Source organism: Pseudonaja textilis, chromosome Z, assembly GCF_049901715.1.
Source record: "Pseudonaja textilis isolate UNSWEBS1 chromosome Z, rPseTex1.2, whole genome shotgun sequence".
Taxonomy (NCBI): domain Eukaryota; kingdom Metazoa; phylum Chordata; class Lepidosauria; order Squamata; family Elapidae; genus Pseudonaja; species Pseudonaja textilis.
The window spans coordinates 40,795,794-40,823,784 of NC_142008.1; the positions used below are offsets into that span (position 1 = coordinate 40,795,794).

General features: G+C 39.6%; 1 long non-coding RNA gene across 1 annotated transcript; it reads right to left on the bottom strand.

Moving 5' to 3' along the window:
- Positions 1 to 370: 370 nt before the first annotated feature.
- Positions 371 to 27,973, bottom strand: LOC148123981 (uncharacterized). The gene is made up of 3 exons (XR_015740379.1): positions 27,902 to 27,973; positions 18,293 to 18,358; positions 371 to 437 (listed from the first exon to the last, which is right to left on the bottom strand). It is a non-coding gene; the product is annotated as an uncharacterized LOC148123981 (long non-coding RNA).
- Between the last annotated feature and the right edge of the window lie 18 nt (positions 27,974 to 27,991).

The window sequence follows — 27,991 nt, forward strand, 5'->3', positions numbered from 1 at the left end:
CCACACTAACAAAGTGCTTCAATACCAAAGTAATAATCCAAGAAAAATATTTCTCCTGCAAGAGAAATAGTGTGCAACCCTGAACAGCAGTAAATGCAAATAGATCATCTATACATCTTCCAACAAAATGGATATCTATGCAACTTCATAAAAAAAATGCCTTGAGTATTCAACTCAATATAGCACAACTAACCCAAGTTGTAATACATCAAAAACATCACAAAAACATCAACAGATTATTATATAAGATGACTTCAGCATAACACAGAAACCAACTAAAGCCCTCCAAAACATCCTAAATAAACTTGTTAGATATTTGCATACTTACCTGTGATTGGTTGAGCCACAGGAGTGGGAAAACAAACCACTGTCACTGGCTGAAGCCATGGACAGCTTCCCTGTAAAAAGGAGCAACTGCAGCTCGAGGTCCTCAGGTTCTGCAGAAACGAAATAAAGAGTTTTACTGATCTGCACATCTGCAACTGTGGTCCACTATTAAATGCTATCACATCGGGCAACCCATGCATCGCGAATAGTCTTCTTAAGGTTTTAATGACTGCTTCAGTTGTGGTGGATTGCATAAGGCTGACCTCCAACCATTTGGAGTACGCGTCCACAACTACCAGGAATGTGTGTCCCTTCACTGACCCTGCAAAATCTATGTGCAACCTGGACCGGGGCCCCGCAGGGTTTCCCATTCATGTGTGGGTATGGTGGGGTGGGGTGGGGCGGGGCGGGGCGTGACTCTTGGCAGGCTTTGCAGGTTACCAACCAGGTACCTATATCCTTGTCTATTCCTGGCCACCACACATAGCTCCTCACCAATGACTTCATTTTTACGATTCCCGGGTGCCCTGCATGGAGCATTTCTAATATCCCCTTCCTTAGTTCTTCTGGGATCACCACCCAGTCTCTCCATAACAAACACCTTTTCAGACCTGAGAGTTCCGTTTGGCAGTTTCTGAATGGCTTGATGTCCTCTGCTGTCTCTGGCCACCCCCTCCACACCCAGTTCAAAATCCATGCCAGGGTCTTGTCCTTTGCGCTAGCTCTTGCTATGCTATAGCGCGGTTTCAAGAGTCTCTATTAGGAGTGTGGATGTAGATGGTGCTGGATGGCAGGGGTCATCAGTTGAGTGCATCGGTGTGGTCTATGTTCTTTGTGGGTCTGTGTATCAGGTCGTAATCATATGCTGACAGGAATTCTATCCATCTTGTCATTCTGGGTGACAGGATGTTCAGTCTAACCCAGTTTCCCATGATTATTCCCAGCAGCAGCTTGTGGTCTGTGACCAGGGTGAATTTTCTTCCGTATACATATTCATGGAACCGTTTAATTTCTGTTACTGTGGCCAATGCTTCCTTATCGAGTTGGCTGTAATTTTGTTCTGTCTTGGATAGCGTTTTTGGGTAAAAGGCTATTGGGACTTCTTTTCCACCTGAGAGTATGTGGCTGATGATTGCGCCTACCCTGAATGGTGATGCATCGCATGTCAGGATTAATGGGAGTGCCTCATTGTATTGTATCAATACACTGTCTGACAGGATGTTTTTTATGCCTTTGATCGACCTTTCTTCCTTCTGCCCCCATGTCCAAGCTGCTTTCTTGTCAAGCAGTCTGTGTAAAGGTTCTGCAATCATTGCTTTCTGTGGTAAAAATATATGATAGAAGTTAAGAAGTCCCAAGAAAACTTGTAGGTCAGTTTTATTTTTTTATCTGGGGGTTTCTTTAATTGCTTTTAGTTTGCTTTTGGTGGGGTGTATGCCTGAGCTATCTATCAGGTATCCTAGGAATTCCATCTTGCTTGCTGCTATTTGGCATTTCTGTTTTTTGACTTTAAGCCCTACTTAGAAATGGCTTAGAACGGCCCTTAGGCATTTTTGTAATTGATCTTTGTCCTTGGCTGATATCAGGACATCATCGAAGTAGGGCACAACCCCCTCCAGTCCCTGTAGTAGGCGTCCCATGAGGCTCTGGAATAACCCGGGGGCTACACTGACCCTGAATTGCAAGCATTCGCATCTGAATGCCTCCCTATGTGTAATGATTGTTTGGGCTTCTGCTGTCCTTTGGTCTACCAGTAATTGTTAGTAGGCTTGGGCGAGGTCGAGCTTTGCAAAAATCTTCCCCGCTCCAAGAAATGTAAGAGGTGTTGCACCACTGTGACGGGGTATGTGTTTTGCTGTAGGGCTCGGTTCAGGGTGGCCTTATAGTCAGCACAGATGCACACTGGCCCATCTGGCTTAATAGATGTGACTATGCGGGTCTCTCATTTTGCATTGTCGATTGGTTCCAAAATCCCCTGGGGGATGAGCTTATCTAACTGTTTGTCGATCTTTGGCCATAGGGCAAAAGGGACCCATCTCAGCTTTATTCAGATGGGGGCAATGTTGGGATCTAAATTAAATGAAATGGGGGTCCCTGAGTACTTGCCTAATTGTCTATTGAACACATTCCAGGACTCTTCTATTAGGTTGTCTTCCCACTCAGTCTTGGTGATGCTGTTTATCCCAGTGACCTCAATTCCCAATGGCTGGAACCATTCTAGCCCCAGCAGGCTGGGCTTGTCCCGGTCTACTATGGTGAGTGGTATGTAGCCTGAGAAATTCCTGAATTGTATTTGGAACTTGCCAATCCCAATCACTGGATTCTATTCCCCCGGTAGTCTCTTAGGGTTAATCTCTGTTGCTTGAGCTTGGCTTTGGTTATCCTGGGGCTTAATTGCTTGATGGTGTCCCAGGAAACCATCGATAGGTATGACCCAGAATCTACTTTCATCTGGCATGGATTTCCCTCTATATATAATTGTACATTTACCTTGCATGTGTTGGTTGTGCTAGAATGGCCCACGGTCACTGTTTGGTGAGTCTCACCTCTCTCTGTGGTCAGCTCGTTGCTTCTTCTGCTCCAGCCGAAGATACTTCGCCTGCTTCCGGGTTGGTTTGCCCTGCTTCTGGGGGCTGACCCTGGCCTCTGTCGGTGGTTGCTTGGCTGTGCTGCTCTGCAGGCCTTTGCGATGTGCCCTCTCCGGTCACATTTTTGGCAGATTGGCTTGTGGAAGTAGCATTTTGACCATGGGTGGTTCTATTTGCACCCGGCACACCAAAAGCTTTTTCTTCCATTCTCTTGGTTCTTTAGGGCTCACTCCAATCATAGTTGATGTATTTCTTTGTCCTCATCTGGATTGATTCTGATTTGATGTCCTCGTAGTGTATGGCAGTGTAGTACATTGTCTCTCTTTGCTACGGTGCCTTATTCATCTTCATGGCAATGGCCAATTGTTGGGATGTTTCCATGGCAGAGGCTTCTTCCAGGGCCTCCTTGAACGTTATCTTGGGTTTTGCCAGCAACTGGCTCTGGAGGTTTTGATCTTGGAATCCTAGGACTAGGCAATCTCTCATTGCCTCATCCACGTTTAGGAATTCACACACGGCTGCGATTTCTCTCAGGGTTGCTATGAAATCACTGATGATTTCTGATCTTTCTGATCTCATCAGTAGAACTCATGTTGCCTCACTAGGCACAATGCTTGGGGCATGTAGTGGGCTTTTAGGATCCTCTCCAGGTCAGGCCAGGCCATTGTCTTCAATTCATTGGACGAGGATAGTGCCTTTGTCATTTTGAATACCGCAGGTCCACAGTATGTGAGGAAGACGGCTCTTTTCCTTCTGTTGCAATATGTGAAGATCATTTCCTTCTAGGAACATATGGAATCAGTCGATGTAGGATTCCCAGTCTTCCATGGCTGGATTGAAGGGTGCTGGAGGGAAGTTGGATCCTGACATTGTTTTGGTTGCTGTTCCATTGGTAATGGCCACCAATTGCCACGTGGCCAATGGTAGATCTAATTCTTTGTTGCTTCAGGATCCCATCTTCATCACCAGTGTTAGATCATGGGCTGACTTCAGTTTGATGTTCAATGTCATTTTGCCTTGGGAGCACTATCTTTTGAGCCTGATCACAGGCAGAAAACAGAAGTGATCTACAAAAGTGAAGCTCAGATAACTTTAGGATCTGTTCCACTGCTGATGTCAGTGTGAAAGGTAATTACTGTATCTATCAGAACTGGTGATACCAGTGCCATGGGGAAATGTTTAATCTTCAATCAGTATGTCATGCCCTTGCTTCTGTTTTAGGCATTTCAAGTTTCAAACCTGTATTGAGGATCCCCTTAAATGCTGCAAATGCCTGCAACATTCTTCCCTAATTTTTTCAAATATCTTTTGTAAGGATAATTTCATTTTTTTATTAACTACTTTCCTTCTGTAAATGACCCCTTCCTCTTTTCTGTAGCATTTGCTGCAGTTCTAGTAGTAGCCATTTATTTCATTATTTGTAATCCGGAAAGAGTAAGAATTAAAAGAAAGACTTTCCCACCCTCATGTCTGTAAATTTTTAATCCCTTTTGAAACTCGATACATCTGTAGTCACATGATATCATAATACAATGTCTTCTGTAATCTATAGACACAGGAGCCAAACTCTTTGTGTAGTTTTGTAGCAGTACCACTTGCATGTGTGCCTGGACTGGGATTCTTGCTCATAATCACTCATGCCCTGGTCATCTCCCCAAGAAACCGTGGCAACATCCCTTTAAAGCATATTCAACAGTTTCATCTGGTGCAAAATGCAGTGGCACAGGCAGCCATGAATGCCCTAAAATGGCAGACATGACACCCCTGCTTCACAAATTGCATTTTCAGCTCTAATACTTACCTTCTACTCCAGCCCCTATGAGCCATTGTGTCGCGCAAATCAGCTGTGCTCCAAAACAACAAAATAAAGCACAGGAAAGAGCAGGGGTTGGTGGGCGGGGCCAAATGCTCACTGGAACTACTGGTTCTCCCAAACCGGTCTAAACCAGTAGAATACCACCCCTGCTTAAAGGCCCCAAAGCGGTGGTAAATTACTGCAATGTCTTTATTGCCCATAAAAATAACACTCTCTGCTACTCTCTTATCAGTAACTGGTTGTGTTTAATTGTTGAATTTTTCATTGCTGGTTTTTATGTGTGTCTTTGTTATTGTATGTTGCCCTGAGTCATAAATCTGTGAGATAAATATGATCACAAACAAACTAATATTTCCCAATTTCCCTGTTTTCTCTATTAATCTCTTCATTTAATAAAGTCAGCCAATCCTCCTCCTTAGCAAATTTAAACAGTTATTTTGCCCATAGAGGTATATTATTTATTTTATTTAATTACCTCAAAAGTGATTTAAATAAAGCAATACTGAAAATTTAAATGTTTCCTTTGTCCAGTTTTATTGTTTGCACTCCAAACTTCTAACAAGCTTTTAGCTATTAAATCCCTTTATATCCTTGCAGTTTTTCTCTCAGTTTTTGATTTAATCTTTCTCAAAGGTATACTCATTGGAGTGATTCTGCTGTATCAAAGGCCTTTCTCCACTTTAAATTCTTTCCAGTCAAAAGTGTCTTAGAGAACAGATTGGGCAAATCCAGTGTCCCATAAACAGGCTTTGCCAGAGGCTGTGAGCATGTTGTATTCTTCATATTCCTTCATAACTCCTAGCACTCTAGTTGTAAGTTGCCTACTGGTCTCTTCAGATTCTGCTGGTTTCTTCATGAGAAGCTGCCCTCCAGAGCTCTAGTGACTGGTTGCAAGGCTTTTTTGTCCTCCAGAATAGCCCTGCTATTCAGCCACACTGCCCGTCTAGCAGTTATTGGCTCACTGTCATCCCCATGAATGAAAACAAGTTGTCTGACATATTTCTATCTAGAAGTCCTGTAAAACAAGGGTTTTAACCTCAAACGTTTTGGGGCCAATGATATTAATTTCACTTCCCCCTTCAATGTAAAATAACTTCTTAATAGACCCTGTGGATTTTAAAACAATTTGAGTAATATATTCCTGATGAGATTGCCAAGTTTCCTTGGCATGAAAAATTATTGTCATATACTTAAAGGAGAGCATCTGTTGTATTCTATTTCCGTCTATAACTCACTTTTGTTCTCCGAATTTTTTTGCAAATGCCCAAACTTGAGCTTTCTGATAATTTATATTATCTTCTTCTGTTTACTGTACTGAAAAATAGATCTCCTTATGGAAGATACTGTGAAAAAACAGGTTTATTTGAATCCTATTAATGTGAAACATGTCTGTAGTTCTGCTCTTTGATTCTGAATATACCTTTCTCTTCTTCTTTTTCTTCTTTTAACCCACTTTTGATTTTTAGAAATGAGTGCTAGAGGAATAGTTTTACTATTCAATTTACTTCTTGCCTGCTATACAGTATAGCTGTTTTTATAGGAAGGGCACAAGCATTTCAAAACTTTTTTCTGTAAGGTGATATTACCACTCTGTCTCAAGAGATATTTGGATTCATTCTGGCTACAAGAAAGCTTGCATTCTGTTTGAAAGGCTTGTCTGAAGTGGGATGTTCCATGGAAAAAATGTCACTCACAAATTGGAACATTTTGGAATTATTCAGAGGACTTTAAAAATGTGCTCTATTTATATCAAAAATAAAAAGAAATATTACCCCTGTAATGCGATGTACACATAGAATTTGGGGGCTTGAGGTTTCTACATCAACCTCTCACAATTCCTGGATAGATCCAACTAGCTATACTACTGCCAACCACTTTACTCTAAATAATTCCTTCAACAATGTAAGGAGGAAGAAAAATTGAACTAACTCTATTATCCTGGCTTACCAAGAAACTGCTAAAAACTAGATCCCATTCCCTGAATGAGCACATTTCTGATGCAGTACTAATTTTAAATCTTGATTGTAATGAGCAAGATCAGACGATTAGAAGCCGGTTAAAAACATTGGAAAGAGGTGTCAATAACATCAAAACAACTGACAAAATTGAGCAATTGTAGTCCCACCCCTTTTAATGTCTATCACACTCATTGCAGGTCTTCGATCGCGGGAAAGAGACTCTAGACCAGTGTGACTTTCAGCTCTTTATTTCTTTGTTAAGACCTGTTCAAGATCTTGGAGCCGCAGCAACCCTTCTTATAGGGATTTCCGCATGCTCGCAACCAATGACGGCTCTTTGAATCTCCCGCGATCGGCCATGCCAATTCTTAGTGAGCCAGTCCCAACAGGTTATTTGAACCAATCACCGTACAGTGGTTTTGGACCAATCAGAAGAGGGTATTTCAAGTATGTTAGTATGGAACACCCCTCCCTTCTTGGTTCAGTCCAACCTACGTAACATAGTCCTGTAAGTAGGCGGGGCTTTTAGTGTTCCTACTTGACCTGCGCAGCTCAGTTGTGTTGTTGCTGTCGGCTGGTTCGGACGGGATCACTGGTTCTCCCGTCCTTCTCAGTGGAAACTCCTGGAAGGGTGAGTCAGCCCTGCCACACCCACCTGGTCTACCCGGGTTGGTCTCGGCTCTGCCGCTCCCACCTGGTCTTTCCGGGCTGGTCGAGCTGGCTTGGCTGTTTCTTCCAGGAGAGGCTTCGTGCTGGTATTCCACTGCCGGTTCCCTTCTGCTGAAGTCATCTGATGGTAAGTAGTGTTGCTTTATTCTTGGGTCTGTTGGTGTTGGTTGGGGGTGTTCCATTTATTGTTGTGTTATCGGAGGTTTTTCCCCTCCCTTATGGTTTATGTTTGGGGAATCTCCCTTCCCTCTGGTTTTTTTTATTATTGTCTATTTGGTGTGGTAATTGTGTGTGTGGTTTATAATATGTTCCCCGTGTTGTCGGTGTTTCTCTCGGTTGATCTTGACCTCAGGTAGTCAATGTGCCTTTTCCAGCTTCTTCCATCTCCCGTTTCCAGCTGGTACGACCAGGGGCCCGTTACCTGGGTTATTTTGGCTGGTATCCAGAGTGGGTCCCCCGTAAAGTTTTTTGCATATACTAAATCCCCTGGTGTAAATATGCGGTATTTACTGGATGAGTTGGGCAGTTTTTCGGAGTTGTATGTTGGGTGCAATCTGTTCAATTGTGATCGTAGTTTCCTGCCCATCAGGAGTTCTGCTGGGCTTTTGTTTGTTGATGTGCTGGGTATTATGTGTTGTATCATCAGCATTTTATTTATTTTTTCTTGTATGTCCCCCATGTCCATTTTTTCTAGTGTGTCTTTGGTGTACCTAACCATGCGTTCTGCCCTTCCGTTCGCCGCTGGGTGAATGGGCACTATTAAAGCATGCCGTATGCCTCGTTCGGCTAGGAATTTTTCGAATGACAACGCCCTGAATTGCAGCCCGTTGTCTGAAACTAACAAGTCCGGTAATCCATGGGTTGTGAATAGTTTTGTTAATTGTTTGATGACGGCCTCTGTTGTTGTGGCTTGCTGACCTCCAGCCAATTGGAGTAAGCATCAACAGTTATTAAAAATGTATGTCCCTTTATATTTTATCTTCCAACCATTGATAGAATAGAATAATAGAATATTTAGAATGTTAGATAACAAGGAATATCTTTGCTTTTTTTTTTTCTTTGTTATTTGACATCATATCTATAAAGTGATTTTAGGATAGATTTGGTATGATTATATGATTTGCTATAGAATAAACTACATAAATTATAGTTATCTCATAAAGTATGAATGAATAAAATTATAGTCAAATTATTTTCTAATAGTGATACTAGGATATATAATTGGATTGATAATATGAGTTATTATGTAATGTAACTAATTGAGACTACGAAATTAATGCACAAAACTGATGAACCAACCGACACACTATTTGTATATATGTATGGAAGAGAGCTGATGTTTTTATGTTTTGTTTGTTTTTAAAAAAAATCAATAAAATTGTTTTCAAAAAAAATGTATGTCCCTTTGTAGGTCCCGCAAAATCTATATGGACCCTTGACCAGGGCCCCCTAGGTGTCTCCCACTCGAGGGAAGGTGTGGAAGGGGGGTTAGGTCTGGATTTCTGGCATTTGCCGCATGTTGCCACCCATGCCTCAATGTCTTTGTCCATTCCTGACCACCATACGTAACTCCTGGCCAGTGATTTCATTTTGACGATCCCCGGGTGTGCTTCATGTAACATGTCCAACACCCTTGTTTGTATTTTTCCTGGAATTACAACTCTGTCCCCCCCATAGTATGCATCCCTTTTATGTGGATAGTTCAGTTTGCCAGTTCCGGAAGGTTTTGAATGGCTCGCTGTCATCAGTTTCCGGCCACCCTTTTTCCACCCAGTTCAAAACCCGCGCCAGTTGCCTGTCTTTTGCAGTTTCTTTGGCAATATCTGATGCAGTCAAGGTTAGGTTGGGTAATGTTTCTATCTGTACTATGGATGTGGTGGGTGCTGGGTTTCTTCCAGGTCAGGGAGGGGGGAGTGGCTCAGGGCGTCAGCATGTGATATGCTTTTCCCTGGCCGGTGGATTAATTGGTAGTTGTAGGCGGCAAGGAACTCGGACCACCTTGTCATCCATGGTGACAATATGTTTGGGGTGGCCTTGTTCCCTTCCAGTATTCCCAGGAGTGGTTTGTGATCGGTAATGAGGGAGAAAGTCCTACTGTACAGGTATTCATGGAACCGCTTTACTCCAGTGATCGCTGCTACTGCCTCCCTGTCCAGTTGGCTGTAGTTCCTCTCTGCCCTGGACAATGTCTTGGAGTAGAATGCAATTGGCGCTTCTCTCCCATCCAGTAGTGTGTGGCTTAGGATGGCTCCGACGCCGAATGGTGATACGTCACAGGTCACGGTCAATGGTAGGGTTTCATTGTATTGTATAAGAATCGATTCAGATGTCAGCAGGTCTTTTATTATTTGAAATGCGGTTTCTTCCTGCTTGCCCCAGGACCAGGTGGCTGTCTTGTCTAACAGTCTATGTAGAGGCTCCACTGTTGTTGCCTTCTATGACAAGAAAACATTATAAAAGTTAATGAGTCCTAGGAATGCCTGTAGTTCTGTTTTGTTCTGTGGTCTGGGGGCTTCTTTGATGGCTTTAATTTTCTTCTGGGTGGGGTGAATGCCATTCTTGTCAATTAGGTACCCCAGGAATTCCACTTTTTCGGTGCATAACTGGCACTTTTCTTTTTTAACTTTAAGTCCTGCCTCTTTAAATTTCTGCAGGACTTTTCTGAGGCGGCTTTCCAATTGGTTTTTGTCCTTGGCAGATACCAGCATGTCATCGAAATAGGGCACCACCCCTTTTATTCCTTGTAACAAGGCTCTGGAACAACCTTGGGGCCACACTGACTCTGAATTGGAGTCTTTTGCAATGGAATGACCCCCTGTGGGTCACAATGGTCTGTGCCTTGGCTGTTTTGGGGTCGACTGGCAGTTGCTGGTATGCCTGTGCCGGATCGAGCTTTGCGAAGACTTTTCCTCCCCCCAGCGAGTGTAGGAGGTGCTGTACCACCGGGATGGGGTATGCACTCTGCTGTAATGTGTGGTTGAGGGTAGCCTTATAGACTCCGCAGATTCTCACTGACCCATCTGGCTTGATTGGGGTTACTATTGGGGTTTCCCACTGTGCGTGGTCTATTTGCTCTAGGACCCCTCGTGCGATGAGCTTATCCAATTGCTCAGCGATCTTTGGTTTGGGGGCGAAAGGGACTCGCCTTGGCTTTAAACGGATCGGGGCTATGTTCGGGTTCAGATTAAATGAAATAGGGGGCCCACGGTACTTGCCTAGCTTCCCGTCGAATACGTCCTGGAAATCCCACATTAGGCTCTCCTCCCAGTCTGCCTTGGTGATGTGATTGATGCCTGTCACTTCGATCCCCAACGGCGCAAACCACTCTAGTCCCAGCAGGCTTGGACGGTCTCTGTCTACGATGGTCAGTGGGAGGATTTCTGCGTATCTTTTGAAGGTTATGTGAAAATGTCCGACTCCGACTACAGGGATCCTGTTCCCCTGATAGTCCTTTAAAATCAGTCTTTGGTTTTCTAGCTCACGTCTCCATATGCTAGGTACTAGACGCTTTATGGTATCCCAGGATATCATCGACAGGTACGATCCGGAATCTACCTCCATGGTACACTGCTGGCCTTCGATGCCAACCTGCACATGTACCTTCCGGGCATCGGTTGCGCTCGAGTGCCCAATGGTAACCGTTTGATGGGTTTCCTCCTTCCGGCGGTTTTCGCTGAGCTGCTTGCTTCTCCCTTCGTGGCTCCAATGGCTCTCTGTGTGCCTGTCTCTGGCCCTGGGGCGGGGTGTTGTCCCGTCACCTCGGGCTGTAGTTCTTTTTATTTCTGCAGACCTTAACAATATGTCCCCATTTGTCGCAATGCCGGCAAATAGTGTCTAGGAAATGGCACTTTGCCCAGGGGTGGTCTCCTCTGCACCCGGTGCACTGGAACCCCGACTTACAACCTCTCCTCTCCCATTTTTCTCATTCCAACTGGAGCCTGTGCATTTCTTCCTCCTCCTCGTCGGTCTCGGAGAGGGAATCGACGTCCTCGTGGTGCGCGGTCGTGGTGGTGGCTCTTTGGTTCTCCTCTGGTCTTTTCTCCTGGGGTTGGCTTGCTTCTGTCGGTGTTTGCTGGGCTACCGTGTTCATTTGCTGCATGGCGGCTGCTGTCTTTTTTGCAGCTTCGGCTGCGGTGGCCTCAGCAATGGCTTCTGTGACCGTGATGTCTAGTCGGTTCAGCAACTGGCTCTGGAGTGTGAGGTCTTTTAGTCCAAGAACCATGCAGTCTCTCATGGCCTTGTCCATGTTAGAAAACCCACACGCACCTCCGATGTTCCTCAGAGCTGCTACGAAGTCTCCGATGCTTCCCCCTTCTTTCTGGTCCCGTTTATAAAACTCGTGCCGCTGGATGAGACTGGAGATGGCCGGTGCATAATGGGCCCATAGTAGCCGGTCCAGGTCTGGCCATGCCATCTCTTTGACGTCCCGAGGTTTGGCCAATGCCTTGGCCATTTTGAACACTGTGGGCCCGCAATGTGTCAGGAATATGGCTCTCTTCCTCTGGTCGGTCGCATCCTGTAGGTTGTTGCTTTCGAGGAACATGAGGAACCAATCGATATACGATTCCCAGTTCTCTGCCGTTTGGTCGAATGGTGCGGGTGGCCATCTCATCGGGTGGTCAGTCCTGGTCGCCACGTGCTTGACTGGTCTCTTTGTCTCAGAATCCCATCCTCATCGCCAGTGTTCGATCACGGGAAAGAGACTCGAGACCAGTGTGACTTTCAGCTCTTTATTTCTTTGTTAAGACCTGTTCAAGATCTTGGAGCTGCGGCAACCCTTCTTATAGGGATTTCCCGCAGCTCGCAACCAATGACGGCTCTTTGAATCTCCCGTGATCAGCCGTACCAATCGCGGGCGATTCTTAGTGAGCCAATCCCAACAGGTTATTTGAACCAATCACCATACAGTGGTTTTGGACCAATCAGAAGAGGGTATTCCAAGTATGTTAATATGGAACAGCAGGGATGCAAAATATAATAAAATTTTAACTATCCGGTGTGCCTGCCATTTTTGTTGTAATTGACACTTCCCTTTGCAGACTTCCCTGTTGTCAAGAAAAAAAGAAAGAAATTGGGGAAGGAAGGAATATTTGTTTTCTGAAGAGATTGATCCCAGGCAGCTGAGCTCTTCAGCACATGAGGCAAATCATACACAGTCCAAGTCTTAAGAGCATAAAGCAAACATATCTATACCAAATTAGTTTCACTTATTCTAGTTTCTGCAGATTACTAGCTCCAGCTAGCTAGAGTTTTGTTTTTATTTAGGATCTGAATTTTGCAATTTGTTTATTGTTTTTCCCACTATGTGAATTAATAGGTTACCACTAATACTTTCAATGTTTGAATCTTGACCTTGACTATGTATCAGAATGGTCAAACCAATGGCAATTTCAAATCTCAACAAATAAATGCTCTGTCCTACATACTGGCAAAAAAAAAAACAACCAGAAAATAAAATACAGGTTGAATAGTCAAGACCTTGTTGATGATCCAAGCTCTGTAAAGGACTTGGAATACTCATCTCTAATGATCTAAGTGCTAGAAGCCACTGTAACTACATAGCCAAAAAGGTGTTAAGAGTTATTAATCTAATCTTACGTAGCTTTTTCTCTGGTAATATTACACTAATAACCAGAGCATACAAAAAATTTGCTAGACCAATACTCAAATGCAGCTCATCAGTCTGGAACCCAGATTATGTATCTGATATTAACACAGTTGAGAAAGGCCAGAAATATTTCACAAGAAGAGTTCTCCACTTCTCTACTCGTTGCAGAATACTTTATGCCAACAGACTCAAAATTCTAGACCTAGAAAACCTAGAACTACAGCGCCTTTGGTCCGATCTAAGTATAGTATATAAAATCATACATTGCAATGTCCTACCTGTCAATGAATACTGCAGGTTCAACCATAACAACACAAGAGCAAATAGTAGATACAAACTCAAGATTAATCGCACCAAACTTGATTGCAGGAAATATGACTTCAGCAACAGAATGGTCAATGTCTGGAATACTCTACCTGACTCTGTGGTTTCTTCCCCAAACCCACAAAACTTTAACCTTAGACTGCCTACTATTGACCTCACCCCTTTCCTAAGAGGTCTGTACGGGGCGTGCATAAGCGCATCAACGTTCCTACCGTCCCTGTCCTATTGTTTCTTTTATTTTTATTTCTTTTATTTTTATTTTTCTGATATGTATTCATAACTATGTTTTTACTTATACCTATTATCTTGTAAGCAATTGACAAAAATAAATAAATAAAATAAAAATCTTCTAAAATTCAATTATTGTGCTCCACATTCTCTTCTGTCCCTGGTTGTTGATTTGGCTTTGGGATTTGTCACCAACTTGAATTAATTGTGACATGCCAATGGGATTCTCAATCCTATGTGATTTCAAGAAGAAAGTTCTTTTTTAAAAACTAAATAATAAACATGGTGATTAGCTTCCCATCTGACAAAAGAACAGCGACAAACAGAGCATTTGCTGGAGGTGGGGGTGGGTGGGGGTGGAATCAAAGTCAAGATAGTGATGGTGTTGGGGAGGACAGCATGATCAAAGCCTCTCCCCTTTTGCACAACTTTCCAGAAGAAATATATGGCACCTGGGAATACCTTCCTGCCATAGTGTCCTCTTTGACTTCAGCAACTTTCCCTAAATCACAATTTTTCACTGGGTTTAACTGTACCTGGGAACATGGAGCAAAATAGTAGGTGTTAATCTATGAGGAATGTAGGGTTCCACTGTTATTATTTCTGCAAAGGTTGTATTTTCCTACTAGGACTGCTTTTTGGGGAAAGCTGTAGACTATATTATAGCTTTAAGATACAGGTAGTCCTCAAATTGCAACCATAATGGAGCTCTCCCATTTTGGTTGTGAGTCATGACAGGAGTAAAGTGAGGTTTAGAGGCGCTTGAGTCTGTGCTAGGCCTCTCAGGGTCTCCCACATCTTGAGGTACCCTGTGCACAATTTAACAACTACATCAGGGAGTGCCTGGGTGGAGATCATTTAGAAAGGCAATCACATCACAGTTTCAACCATAATGGGTAGACTCCCATAACCATAATGGGAAGACAGTTGTAATTCTAAGTCTATCAATAATAAGTTCTGCAACTGGATTAAGAAAATCTCCAAAAGTGGTCATCTGACAAGTGAATGACTAGCTAGTTAATATAATCTGGTGGCTTGAAGCTTATGATTGCTAACAGGAGATTCGCAAGACCTTGGTATCCAAAGTTGCTTTCATAGTCAGTGACAACTATACAATGAATCTTATTTGTATCTTGATTTGAGTGCCCTGGGCTGTCTTTGTATGCTTACTCAAGAAACAGAAAAGATGTTCTTCTTCCTGATTCTATTATTAAATCTGCAGGAAATAAAACAAAAGGAATTCCTGAGGTGGGATAAAAAATTGCCAACAATCCCAGAGCATCAGGATGTATAGCAATTATAATGCACACCACACAAATTATGAGTCATTCAGCTTAAATTTCGCCCAAAGTCTTGACATTCTTCATAGTTATTTAAGCTATTTTATAATTTCATTATGGCTGTCTCATCCTCCTATGGTATTATTAACCATTTATTAACCATTCACTTAATCTTTGGACCTCTCAATACAGGTAGTCCTTGACTTAAGAACAAAATTGGGCCCATAATTTTTGTTGCTAAGTAAGAAATTTGTTGAGTTTGCCCCATCCTATGATTTTTCTTACTACCTTTGTTAAGTGAACCAATTGTTAAATTAGTAACACAGTTGTTAAGTGAAATTGGCTTCCCTATTTGACTTTGCTCATTAGAAAGTCATAAAAGCGAATCACATAACCACCAGACACAGCAACCATATAAATATGAACCTGTTGTCAAGCATCCGAATGTAAATCATGTGACTATGGGGATGCTATAATGGCCATAAGTATGACAAATTGTCATAAGTCTCTTTTTTCAGTACCATTGTAAGATTGAAGGGTCACTAAATGAACTGTTGTAAGTAGAGGATTTCTTGCATTAATCTAAATTTTGCTGATACAGTTCACAGTCTTTGCCCTTTTAGAACAGAAGAATGGCTTTGTGAGGATATGGGTTAATATGAAGCCTATCATCAAATGAACATTTGAAACTGATTTCAATTTAACTTTATATAAACTTTGTATTAAAATATTTATTGGCAGCATCACAGAAGAGATTCTAAAGTCCTGGTTAACAAAGAAGCATGAGAATGAGATTCAAAACAACTGCACCTTAATTACACTAAGTATAAATTGTACAGAACAATTACTTAAGTAGGCTTTCAAGATTATGATGCATTACTCTAGAAACAAGAAAATTATTTCCAAAAGGTAATAATACCTATTTCCTCAGTTTGCCAAGCTGGCAGAATTTGATAACATACAAAGATCAATTTATGCCACAAGTAAAGAATTATTCTCTAACCTATTGGTCTGAGGATTCACTGGATTTTAGTTATTTCTATCAAATGGAACTGCCTATACCAGAAGAAAATCTACAAACAGCAGTATTTATGAATTTGTTTATTTATGACATTTATTTGCTACATATCTTATTTTTTGATTGATTTGATTTGATTTGTCAATTGCTTTCAAGATAATAGGTATAAAAATAAACATGAGTATGAATATAGGAAATAGGTACGAATAAATGGAGACAATAGGACAGGGATGGTAGGCCCAATTGCGCACTTATGCACGCCCCTTACAGACCTGTTAGGAATGGGATGAGGTCAATAATGGATAGGTTAGGGTAAAGGAATAGAAGACGTAACAAAAGAGTTAGGTAGTGCATTCCAGGCATTGACCACTCTGTTGCTGAGGTTGTATTTCCTGAAATCAAGTTTGGAGCGGATTACATTGAGTTTGTATCTGTTGTGCGCTCTTGTATTGTTGTGGTTGAAGCTGAAGTAGTCATTGACTGGTAAGACATTGTAGCAGATAATTTTGTGTACTACACTTAAGTCCAACCATAGGTGGTGTAGTTCTAGGTTGTCCAAACCCAAAATTTCAAGCCTGGTGGTGTAGGGTATTCTGTTGCAAGCAGAGGAGTGTAGTACTCTTTTCATAAAATACTTCTGGATTTGCTCAATTGTATTAATATCCAATATACAGTGCTGATTCCAGACAGATGAACTGTATTCGAGTATTGGTCTATCAAAGGTTTTGTATCCCCTAGTTAGCAATTCAGTATTACCGGAGGAGAAGCTTCGTAAGATTAGATTTACAACTCTTAATGCCTTTTTGGCAATGCTGTTACAGTGAGCTCTGGTACTTAGGTCATTTGATATGAGTACTCCAAGGTCCTTGACAGAATGAGGGTCGTCAATGAGGTCATATCTGCCTAGCTTGAATTTAGTGTACTGATTTTTTTTATCAATGTGTAGGACAGAGCATTTGTTGGTTGAGATTTGGAGTTGCCAAAGTCACTTTGAAGGACGGTAGCATTGTCGGTGGTGTTGAATAGTTTTACATCATCAGCTAAGAGGACACAGTTGCTTATAAGGTGATAGCAAAAGGTCATTTATGTAGAGTATAAAGAGTGTGGGTCCTAGAACGTTGCCTTGGGAGACACCGCTGTTAACTGGTGCAGAGTTTGATAGGCTGCTGCCTATTTTTACTATTTGTTCCCTGTTTGACAGGAACACAAGTAATCCACTTATGAAGGGATCTGGAAATGCCGTAAGAGTTTAGTTTTAACAGTAGTTTGTCATGTACTACTGAATCAAAGGCTTTGCAGTAGTCTATATAAATTGCATCTATTGCTTTACCCTGGTTGAGTAGAGCAGTCCATATGTTTTTACAGTGTACGAGTTGCAGATTGCAGGACAATTTTTTCCTGAAACCAAATTGTTTTTTGGAGAGTAGGTTGCTTGACACTAGGTGGAGGGTAATGGATTGGTTAATGATTGATTCCATGACTTTGCATGTGACACAACACAGTAAGATTGGTCTGTAGTTTTCAACCAGGCTGGGGTCAACTTTTTTGAAGATAGGGATGACTGTTGCTAAGGACCATAGGTTCATTAAGGAGCTGGTTCTGAATGATATCTCATATATTATGCTTGGCAATGGAGAGCTTTTTTAAGAAGTATGCACATAAGCCATTGTGACCAATAGATGGGGGTGGTTTGAGGTTACATAGTGTCTTTTCTATGTTATCTTCTGTAAAGTCAATATGTAATAGATCATTGCAGTTAGTTGGGGTACAACTAGGAAATGTGGAGCATGAGCCATTGCTGTTTACAAAGACTGAACTGAAGAATATGTTCTAGCAACATGAGAGCCTGCAAAGAGCCCTGGATAAAGTAGAATGTCAGGTTTCAAACTTGGACATGAAACCAGGACTGGGTTGATGCTATTGCAGATAATCCATGATAAGATAGAATGTGTCCAACGTTCTTGCCCTGATGTGTCTCACCTGCCTTTGATTCCATCAATCACAGTATCTTTTTGTATTTTCACTAAAGATTGGGAAGTGGAGTGGGAAAAGAGTAAGAGTCATAAAACCTGATTCTACGAGATGGCTTGGGGAACCAACGGAGAAGCTTCGTGCTGGTATACTTAAAACTTAGTTTCCACCTCTCCTCCTGCACTCCCCCATTTGCCAGCTTCCTCTCTTCCCATCTGGTGCTCATGATTTTATTTGTCAATGGTTTAAATGCTTTTAATGTTTTTATGCTATAAGCTGCACAGAGGCATTGGGCATTGCAAGCAAGAGGAAAACCTCCCATGCACAAAATCCACCCATGCCTTCTACAACTTTGTAAACACCAAACTTAAAAACTCAAGAACCATCCTACCCCTAAAAGGACTAAATGGAAAAGACTGTAGTGATGAAGCTGTTAAGGCCAAGGAAGTTATAATCTCTCTCCATGCAGAAAGAAAGGGAAAGAACTAGTAATTCACAGCCTCACCTGCACACAGCAGGAAAATATAAATTTTGTTCACAGCTTGATGGAATAGTTGTTTCCAGCTTCTTCCTATACATGGAAGAAATGTTTGATTTCATGGACACAGAATAAGCTGATTCTTACTCCTATATATGGGGACTTCAGATTTGTCAAATTGTTTTGATTTTTAAAATTTCAGAATTTGTTAAGATGATTTGAAACACAGGGTGTCTCTGAGCCTAAGAAGGTATGTTTTTTGAACTAGAATAGAAATTAGTTCCATTGTATGAAATTATCTTTCATACAAAAATGAAGTCTTGAATATTGTAACTATTTCTTAGACATACTTCCTGTTACTGTCACTGATAACAGATAATCAGAGTTGGAAGGGTCCTTGTAGGTCATCTAGTCCAACCCCCCACCCAAGCAGGAGACCCTACACCATTTCTGGCAAATGGCAGTCCAATCTCTTCTTGAAAGTCTCAAGTGATGGCGCTCCCACAACTTCCAAGGGCAAGCTGTTCAATTGGTTGATTGTTCTCACTGTCAGAAAGTTTCTCCTTATTTCCAGGTTAAATCTCTCCTTGATTAGTTTCCATCCATTATTCCTTGTCTGGCCTACAGGCACTTTAGAAAATAGCTTGACCCCTTCTTCCCTGTGTTAGCCCCTTAAATATTGTAAGACTTCTATCATGTCTCCCTTGGTCCTTCTCTTTACTAGACTAACCAAGTCCAGTTCCTGCAACCGTTCGTTGTATGTTTTAGCCTCCAGTCCCCTAATCATCCCGGTTGCTCTTCTTTGCACTTTTTCTAGAGTCTCAACATCTTTTTTATAATGTGGTGAACTGAAGATAAACCATTGGAAGATCCATGGTGATCTGAGGTAGACTATCCAAATATTTATCAATCAATCTCAACTTTTTTCCCCATGGAAACAACTTTTGGGTTTATTGCTTCAAATTAAAAGAAATGAAATTTGTTACTTGGGGATTTGAAGTTTTAACCTTAACTTATTTATGGCTATGGAAATACTGTGATTTATTTTAGTTGAAAGGATTATTGTATTTTATGCTTGTAACTGTACCAAAGTCAGAAATTACATTTTAAATACTTTCTTTCCTTCTTGTCTGCATTCCCTTTTTTTCTATATGCCTCTTTCCTTGTTTTTTGTATTTCATATTTTTCTGCAATTCAATAAAATTGTAAAAACAAAATCTCAACTTGTTCCCTTTCAGTCCCGCTCTATTACAGTTCCTGAGGTTTGTGAGCTGCCACTCTGAATATCTGTTTTAGAGCTTAACCACCTGTAATAACCATCTGCAACTCTCTATTTGCTGTTGCATAGGTCACTAACAATTTCAAAATCAATCTGTAAGACTAGAGAAGAGTTTTTAGCTACATCTGAACTTCAGAATGCAAAATAGCATTCAAGCATGAATCCTATGCTAGATATGAATGCTTCTGTATATTTCTCTCTCCTCTTTCTTATACGTAATTATATTATTCACAAGGAGTTGGTATTCTTCATCTGTTTATTGAGCTGAACATTGAATTAACACTGTCTTAGCAGTTATACCAACCACAGATGCAAACATAGGGATTGAAATGGATTCTTATTGAAATCATTGGGATATAAGCATTATTAAATATACTGGGGGGCATCCAGTGCTCCACAGGGAGAGACAAAATGGCATTTAGATATTATCACAGCTATTATCATTTTGATATTTTTCACCCCATGAAAGTCCCTGATTGAGTGACTGAAACAAAAGCATAAAGCTGATTCAAGTATATATATGTGCTCTATCTTAAAATATATGTGTAAAAGTAGCTACTTCTACCTTGACAACCTCCCCTCCAGCTAGTCTACTAATAAGAAGACTATAAAAATTCCATTCTGCTGTCTCCTCCTAAAGAACAGCTGTCCAGAGTAAAGATGGTCAATCCCTTGTTCTTCCTTTATCTCTAAAGATTTCATCTGCCAGAAATCACTGCTGACTGCCAGTGATTTTGCTGCCCCATTTCCAATACTTTGATTAATTATTACATCATAGAGCTTTACCCAGAAACACCAGAACATATATGCATTGCTTTCTTGATTGTCAGGTTAAATGGTATATAGAGACCACCACAAATAATAAACAATCATAATTAAGATGAAATTGTGTTATTTAATTCCATGAGGTGTATTGTCTTCTTCTCCAGTTTATATCCATTTCAGTTGCATCACCCAGTACTGATATTAAAATTGATAAAAATAGATACCGGTACTACATTTTGATTTTAATTAAAAGACCAAGAGAGAAGATGGCATGGAAGGAGCAAACCTCAGAGTAATCTTTTCTCCACCATAAACTGACAAATTAATGATCAAGTTTAGAAGTTTCACAAAATTTTGTGCATTTGCTGTTGCAGTTAGTTCAAAGGATTGTATAATCACTGTATAGTATAGCTCCCTTACTTGACATTGTATGTCAGAATGCTAACCACTTTTATGTATGAGGTTATTTTTATCATATATCAAGGATTCAACTGTTTTAACACTATATCAATTTTTAGATTAGCGTTTTAATATTTCAGTATGTATTTAAACAGTTAAATAATGTTGTAAGTAGCGGTTAAATAATCTTCTCTTTTAAGTATCTTAGATCTTCTGCAAGATTTTATTTTCATTCTTACAGTCTTTTAATTCTTTTCCCACTCTGCAATCTGCTTGTAAATCTTTAAGCATCTTTTTATTGAGCTATTTCTCATAAAATTGGGTTTAAATATGATCACTGACCAGAATCAATTTACAATTGTCAAAATAAGATTGGAAAAAAATTGGAACAAAGTTTCTCTACCAGTTTTGTCTAAAATGATCTGTTTATACATAATGGAAGACCATATGTTTGTGGTCACAGCTTGCTCCCATATATTTAAGAGTTTTCAAATATTTTTTTAATCCCATAGATAAATATCTGGCATAGCAGAATAACTGAAACAAATGTGACATCAATACCACCCAAACCCAATAGGATGTCGTGTTCTGTATGTTGCTGTATAAGTTGTATTTAATCCATACAGTACCTGGCATCTATTAATTATTACATCATAGAGCTTTACCCAGAAACACCAGAACATATATGCATTGCTGTCTTGATTGTCAGGTTAAATGGTACATAGAGACCACCACAAATAATAAACAATCATAATTAAGATGAAATTGTGTTATTTAATTCCATGAGGTGTATTATCTTCTTCTGCTCTGGTGTATTAATCACACTGTAGTAGCTGGCAGGCTTATGGCTTCTAAACTGATTGTTTAAGAAAATATCAATGTGATTTAGACTATGCTGCTCAATTACATGTTCCATATCCTATCTACCTTCTGAAATTATTCCTGGTGGAATTATATCCTCTTGTTTTTAATGCATAAGAGGAGAAGCCACACTAAAGCAGTTTCTTCCATTTTGAAATAAAGGATTAGGTAAAATAAATAGGAGCAAACATGTAGGAGTAATAGCAGAATTTAACAAAAATTCAAATAAAGCATGTTGTACTCTGACAATAAAGGTAATAATAATAATCAACATGTTGGTTCCAACTACAGGCAAAAACAGAATGTTTTTCCAGCTTCATCTCCTAAGGAAAGAAGTTTTATGGGAGCATTTTAAATATCTAGACCTCAAACTCCATCCATGATTCAAGGGGAAATTGATCCAGAGAGAAGAAGCTAAACAGAAAAAAGCTCTAAAATGAAGAGGTACTAATTTTAATGCATTAAATTTATAAATATGTTTTTCAAGTAGCGGCATATGCCTCTATGCAAGGTCCAGTTTATCAGTTGTCACTTAAATGCTCCCATAAGCTAAAGCAACTGATAGAAGGAAGAGTCAGGGATTTCTTGGGAAAGGGGCAGAACCAGTTAGAATTGCCAATAAGCCTTTGTTTATTAAACTAAACCTCACACCAAATTGAATCATAGATTTCAAAGTAATCCATAATCTTATCCTCCTCCTAATGCCAATAAAAAGTTTCTACCCTAAGAATAGTAATTTCTAGTAATCTCTACTGCAATTTTAGACTATCACTAATCTGCAAAAAAGTCTTTAATCCAAGTAGATTAAGTTTAACATACATTTTAAGGAAGTTTAATCCTAACATTTACTTCAATGTACCCACAATAGAATTTGTTTAAGTGTAAGTTTAAAACTGATCTACCAATATTATTGCCAATGTTTTACCCTAAAAGCTGTCTGCTAAGTAGCCATTATTATGCTATAATTTTTAAGATTATTACTGCCATTCACCCAAAACTAATCCTATCACTGACTTTAACTATAGACATCATGGACACCTAACTCTAAATTCACCATAATATGCCAAAAACACTTTTTAAACAGAAAAGATTACCATGTCAAGCAATCCTTGTACAAAATAAAATCTACCTATTGCTTACAGGAATCACCAGAAGGCAATAACTACCATCTGGCTGAAAAATATTCCCCATTCCTGCTTTAAAGAAAATAATCCTTCTTCGGTGTCATATTTTAGAAGGGAATGCTGTGAAAAGAGTAGTTCTCTCAAGCCACTTTGAAATGAAGTACAACATCAATGAATTAAGTTTTCTGCTGCAAAAGATATGACAATGATTTGACACTCCACCAACAGAATTTCAAAAAGAAGACATCAAGCAATTATCTTGTTGAATAGGACTGATCATTGGAGTTTGAAGGAGAACCTTTTTTTCCAAAACTCCATTGCTGATAATCCCTGACTTGACAAGAATCTATATCTGCTTTGCCCATTTTATTTTCTTCAACAAGAAAAAGAAGTTGCAAGTATTCTAAATGGCTTGATAAATTATGATGGTCTCCATCTATAGATTCCAATTTTTACTCTTCCACTTCTGTGTATTTAAGCCAATTAAAAGAATAATTACTTATTTAAACTTTGTCTCATGGGCACTCCAGGTTCATCTGGTATGGATTGTTGGCATTAATAATAAAAATGATTATATGGTCATTGGGTAATCGTTAGTTTGATGGCAACATTTCATGAAGATAAGAACACTGCAGTGTTGTTGTTGTTGGTGGTGGTGGTGGGGATGATGATAATAATTATTACGATCTCTGGATCTGAGTCTTGCCATAACTGCATCTAATAAATTTTCAACCCAATTATGCACTGGTAAGTCTGTAATTCATAACCATGTATATACAGGTAGTCCTCAACTTACAACTGGTTGCTTATTGACAATTAAAAATTCCAGTGGACATAATGGATTGGTGCATATAACTCACATTTGAAGTTCCAACAGTCACCTATCCACACAGTCATGTGAATACAGGTCATATGCTTGGCAACCAAATAAAATTTATGCTGTTTGCAGCATCCCACAGTCATGAGACCATATTTTATGATTTTGCTGGAAAATGGCATTTACTTCAATTTTTGGCAAAATTGCCCCCTCAGAGAACTATTAATTAGCTCAATGACTGTGGTGTTTGTTTATAATTACCAAAAAAGATAACATTTGGTTAGTCACAAGATCAACTTGTTTTATAGTAGGCTCCATTATGGTCATAACTAAAGGACTATCTGTAATAATAATGAATATTGTTTTCACAAGTAGACTTTCACACAACAGCATCAAACTTCTGCTGGTTTACTTTAAGAAATAGGGTAGTATATGTTTACTACACTTTTCTCTAACTTTGCATTTTGAAGATATACTGGTGTCCAAGTTCCTTTTTGGGAAAAAAAATTATGATAATCTAAAATAATTCATCAGATAGATAGTAGATTAAAATGTTGGGGAGAACTACATCTAAATATCCATACAGCTGCAAAGTTCACTGGGTGAGGCTGTCTTAATCTATATCTGACCTACCTCATAGGGCTGTTGCATTGATCAAGGAGAAGAGACCCCACCATCTCAACTACTTGGAAGGAAAGATCGCAATAAAGATCATTGCTTTATTTTTGTTGTTACCTGGTAGACTGAATGAGATTTATCTTTTGTAAATATTTTATTATTTTTTATAGAATGTGTTACGTATTGATGTATGTAATCCTGAATTGTGTCCTGGCAATCAAATAATACAGGCCAGAGCAGGGAAGGGAAGGGCAGGGAAGGGAAAGATAGACAGAACTGATGAGCTGAGTACTTTTATTAGCTTTCAGCTACGTTTTCTGCTCTCTTCTTATTTCCATTGTTTGCAAGGTTTTGATTTAAGAGAGTGAGGATAGAGAGGTCATTGTCTAAGGAAATATATACATACATCTGATAAAGTGCATACTCATGAGTGAAGTAAGTGGGAAGCTGAGTAGTTTATGTTAATTGATCTCACTGGATTTAAGCCATCTGAAGAGAAGGAAAACTATCAGTTCTGTCTCAACATAAACTCTCTTCTATCCTGCCTCGAATTACATCTAGAAATTATGTTTGCAGTTTCAGAACAATAGATGGAAGAAAACTATAAAGGCTTTTTATTTTAGAATAAAAGGGAAATCAATTTAATTATAAATACACCTAATGGACTTTTTGATAAATTAATATACCTTTTCCCATTATTTGGTAAGTGGATTTTTTTTCGAAGTTTTAAATTAATTTGACAAGTAGCCATGGGATTTTTGGTCTAATAATACTAATGAAGAAGCACCCATAGCAAATTAAAGGCAGGATGAAAATCTATTAACAGGCTCCCTAGTTGCCTTGAAATCAGTGAACTGTAATGTGAAGCAGGATTACTGATTTTTAATATAACCATTGGCATGACTTTGTTGTTGAACCTGTGATTTGGAGAAGACCCATGGCTCATAGAAATTTCTTTTCTTGCTGGATTTTACTTTGGATAGCAATAGATAAAAATGCAGTTGCCAGGAGTCAAAAGTTATTTCCTAGACTAACTTAAAGCCAAGAGAAACCATACCAAATGAAATGATCCCTTATGAACAAACAGAGGAGCAGGAAAGAGGAAATGCAAGACCCAGAATTCCTACTCTAGTTCTTTGCCCAAAGTTGACTCTTCTCATTCAGTCCAAACATCTCAAGAAGGTCCACTGAAAGTACCCTGTAGCCACTCCACTAGGAATAGGTGATATCTGAATGAGGTCACAAGCCTTGTTATTCAATATGCATCTCTGAGGCATTCTCTGACCTTGCTTTTCTCAGAGAATTAAAATACTTGTTGTGCCAACCATTGGGCACTAATTAAACTGAGGGATTTGAATGTTCTGTGTGCATTTATTTGTTCTGCACTGTTATTCTTGTTGTTGTTTTAATTGCTTGTGTTGTATTATGGTAGCCAGAGATTATGATGAGGTAGTCTATCCATCTTGTAAATACATAAATAAATAAACAAATTGACTATAACTGTCCAGAAACTCATGAATTTAATGAAGCAGCTAGCAGACAAATTTCTCTGCACAAAAACTGTCTCAAGTATATACATAGTTTCTAAGCAAAGCTTCTTATTTAAAACTGATCTTCCGGATCTCAAGAAATAAAATTCTTGCATGTACTGTTCCCAAGGTAATAATTCCCAGGAGTTATTTGCACTTCCTCTATGGCTCATCACTGTATACTTCACTCATACTCCTGAGTGGAGGAACTAATATTGTAATTTTCCTTCAATTCCCAGCCCGCCCACCACAAATGCACTCCTGCTGGCCACTTTTCAGCTGTATTTCAAAACTACTGTTTTCTAACCCAACTCTTCTTAAGCTTCTCAGAGTATTTCCAGCATTCTAGGAGAAGTCCCAGTTCTAAGTTGGCTGCAGTTCCTTCTTCAGCAATTGCTGGATACTGTCCTGGACAACCATTTTCTCCTAGTTTGTTGGGTTGTTATGTTTTCATGTGGTCAGCAATTACTATTTTTTTATATTGTGGTTGTTAAAATAATGTTATCTCAACAACTATCAGATACTAACAGAGAGCATCTGATGAGTGAAGCTCATAAAAATTTAAACCTCACATAAAGTTGTTGATCTAAAAAGGTGGTATCAAACTCTTTCTGGGTTTTGTGGGTTGTTTTTTAAAATCTGACATGGCAATTAGATAGTCTGGCAAATAATAATGATTTCCAGCCTGAGTATACCAATTCATAGAAAAATAAATGAGCAAATATATCGTCATATGTCATTTGGGGAAAGCTTCACTTTCAAACAGTTGGAAAAGATTCAGAGAAGAGTAGTGAAAATTGTCAAGAACTATAAACTACATAAAGAGATCAAACGATGTCAGCATATTTAGCCTTGGAAAAGACCATTGAAATGATATACGACAGCACATTTTAGGGCTATCACATTGAAGATGATTGATTATGTGCCATCAATAGTTTTCAACTCCTAATGACAATATGAATAGATTTTCTCCATGACATACATTGAAGATGGTCAAGATTTATTCAATCCCAGTCCAAAGTGGAGGATAAGAATGGTATATTTAAATTACAAAAAGCCAGATTCCATGTAAGTGTTTGTGAGGGGATGTCCTGTGCAGTAAGAGCAGTTTTATAATTAAACCAATTGCCCAGAGAGATTGTGGAGTTCTCTTTGATGTATTTGTTTGTATTCAACTATGTGTGTGGAATACTTTGATTTGGATTCCTACCTAAGTGGGACTAATTAGCTCCTTTCTGATTTTGATTTTAAGAACATCATAGAACATCTATGTAGTGCATGGGTGAGAAACTGAAACCTTCCAGATATTGCTAAACTACAGCAATATCAGTAGGAATCTTATTACTCCTGTATTACCCATGCTACCAATGGTTGTTCTACAAAATCTGGAAGCTACTTAATTCCCCATTTCTGTTTTAGCAGAAACAGTGCTATTCTTTAACCAAGCAGATACCAGATTTTAAATTAAAGCTTAATAATGGGTGTTGCTCTTTAACTAAGGGTGTAATTGGTGACCTCCACTGGCAGGTGTAGGAATAATTCAAGTTTTACAATAAAACTTTATTTTTAAATACCTCAGGATATTTTGAAGCTCTTGCTTATCTGATTATTATCAATAGCCAAGGATCACAGCTTTACCTCAGATCAAATGAAAAATACAGTGGAAGTATTGTCCTGCAACTTGGAAGTTGTAAGGGTTTTGTTGAAACTAAACCAAAACAAGATGGACTAGTTGTTGATCCAGAAGCCAACCAAGTCCAAGAGTTTAATTTTCAGTACCAGAGTATGTTGTATGCCACTCCAAAGGGAATTGGATTATAATCTGAGGTGGGGAGGGGGATGTTTATGGACTCACAGATCTTGTGAAATCAGGGATAGTCTGTAGCCAGAAAGCCCCTTGCCCATCTTCCACTAATATATCAACAATCATTCCTGGACCAAGGTATAATTTGTTTCATGCTCACATTACCTTGCAACTGGAATGTAATTCAGGATACATGAAACCATCCCTGAAGAGGACTATCTGGAAACTACAATTGATGTATATTATAGAGGTCTATGGTTTATTGCCAAATATGGGCACAGGAGTGGAGTCTGATGTCAGACTCCATTCATTGAACTGGCCACTGGTGGGAGAAATAAAGTCCTGCCAGTGGCTGGAACGTTGGACAACACTGGCTATATAAGATGGTGCCAGCCGTGGCTGAGCTGCTTGTATTTAAATGGCACTAATAAAGAAGTTACCTGTGACTGCTGTGTCCTGCCTCTTCAATCCACACACCCATTTAACACTGGCGATGAAGGTGGGATACTGAGCTGAGGAGAGAACAAAGG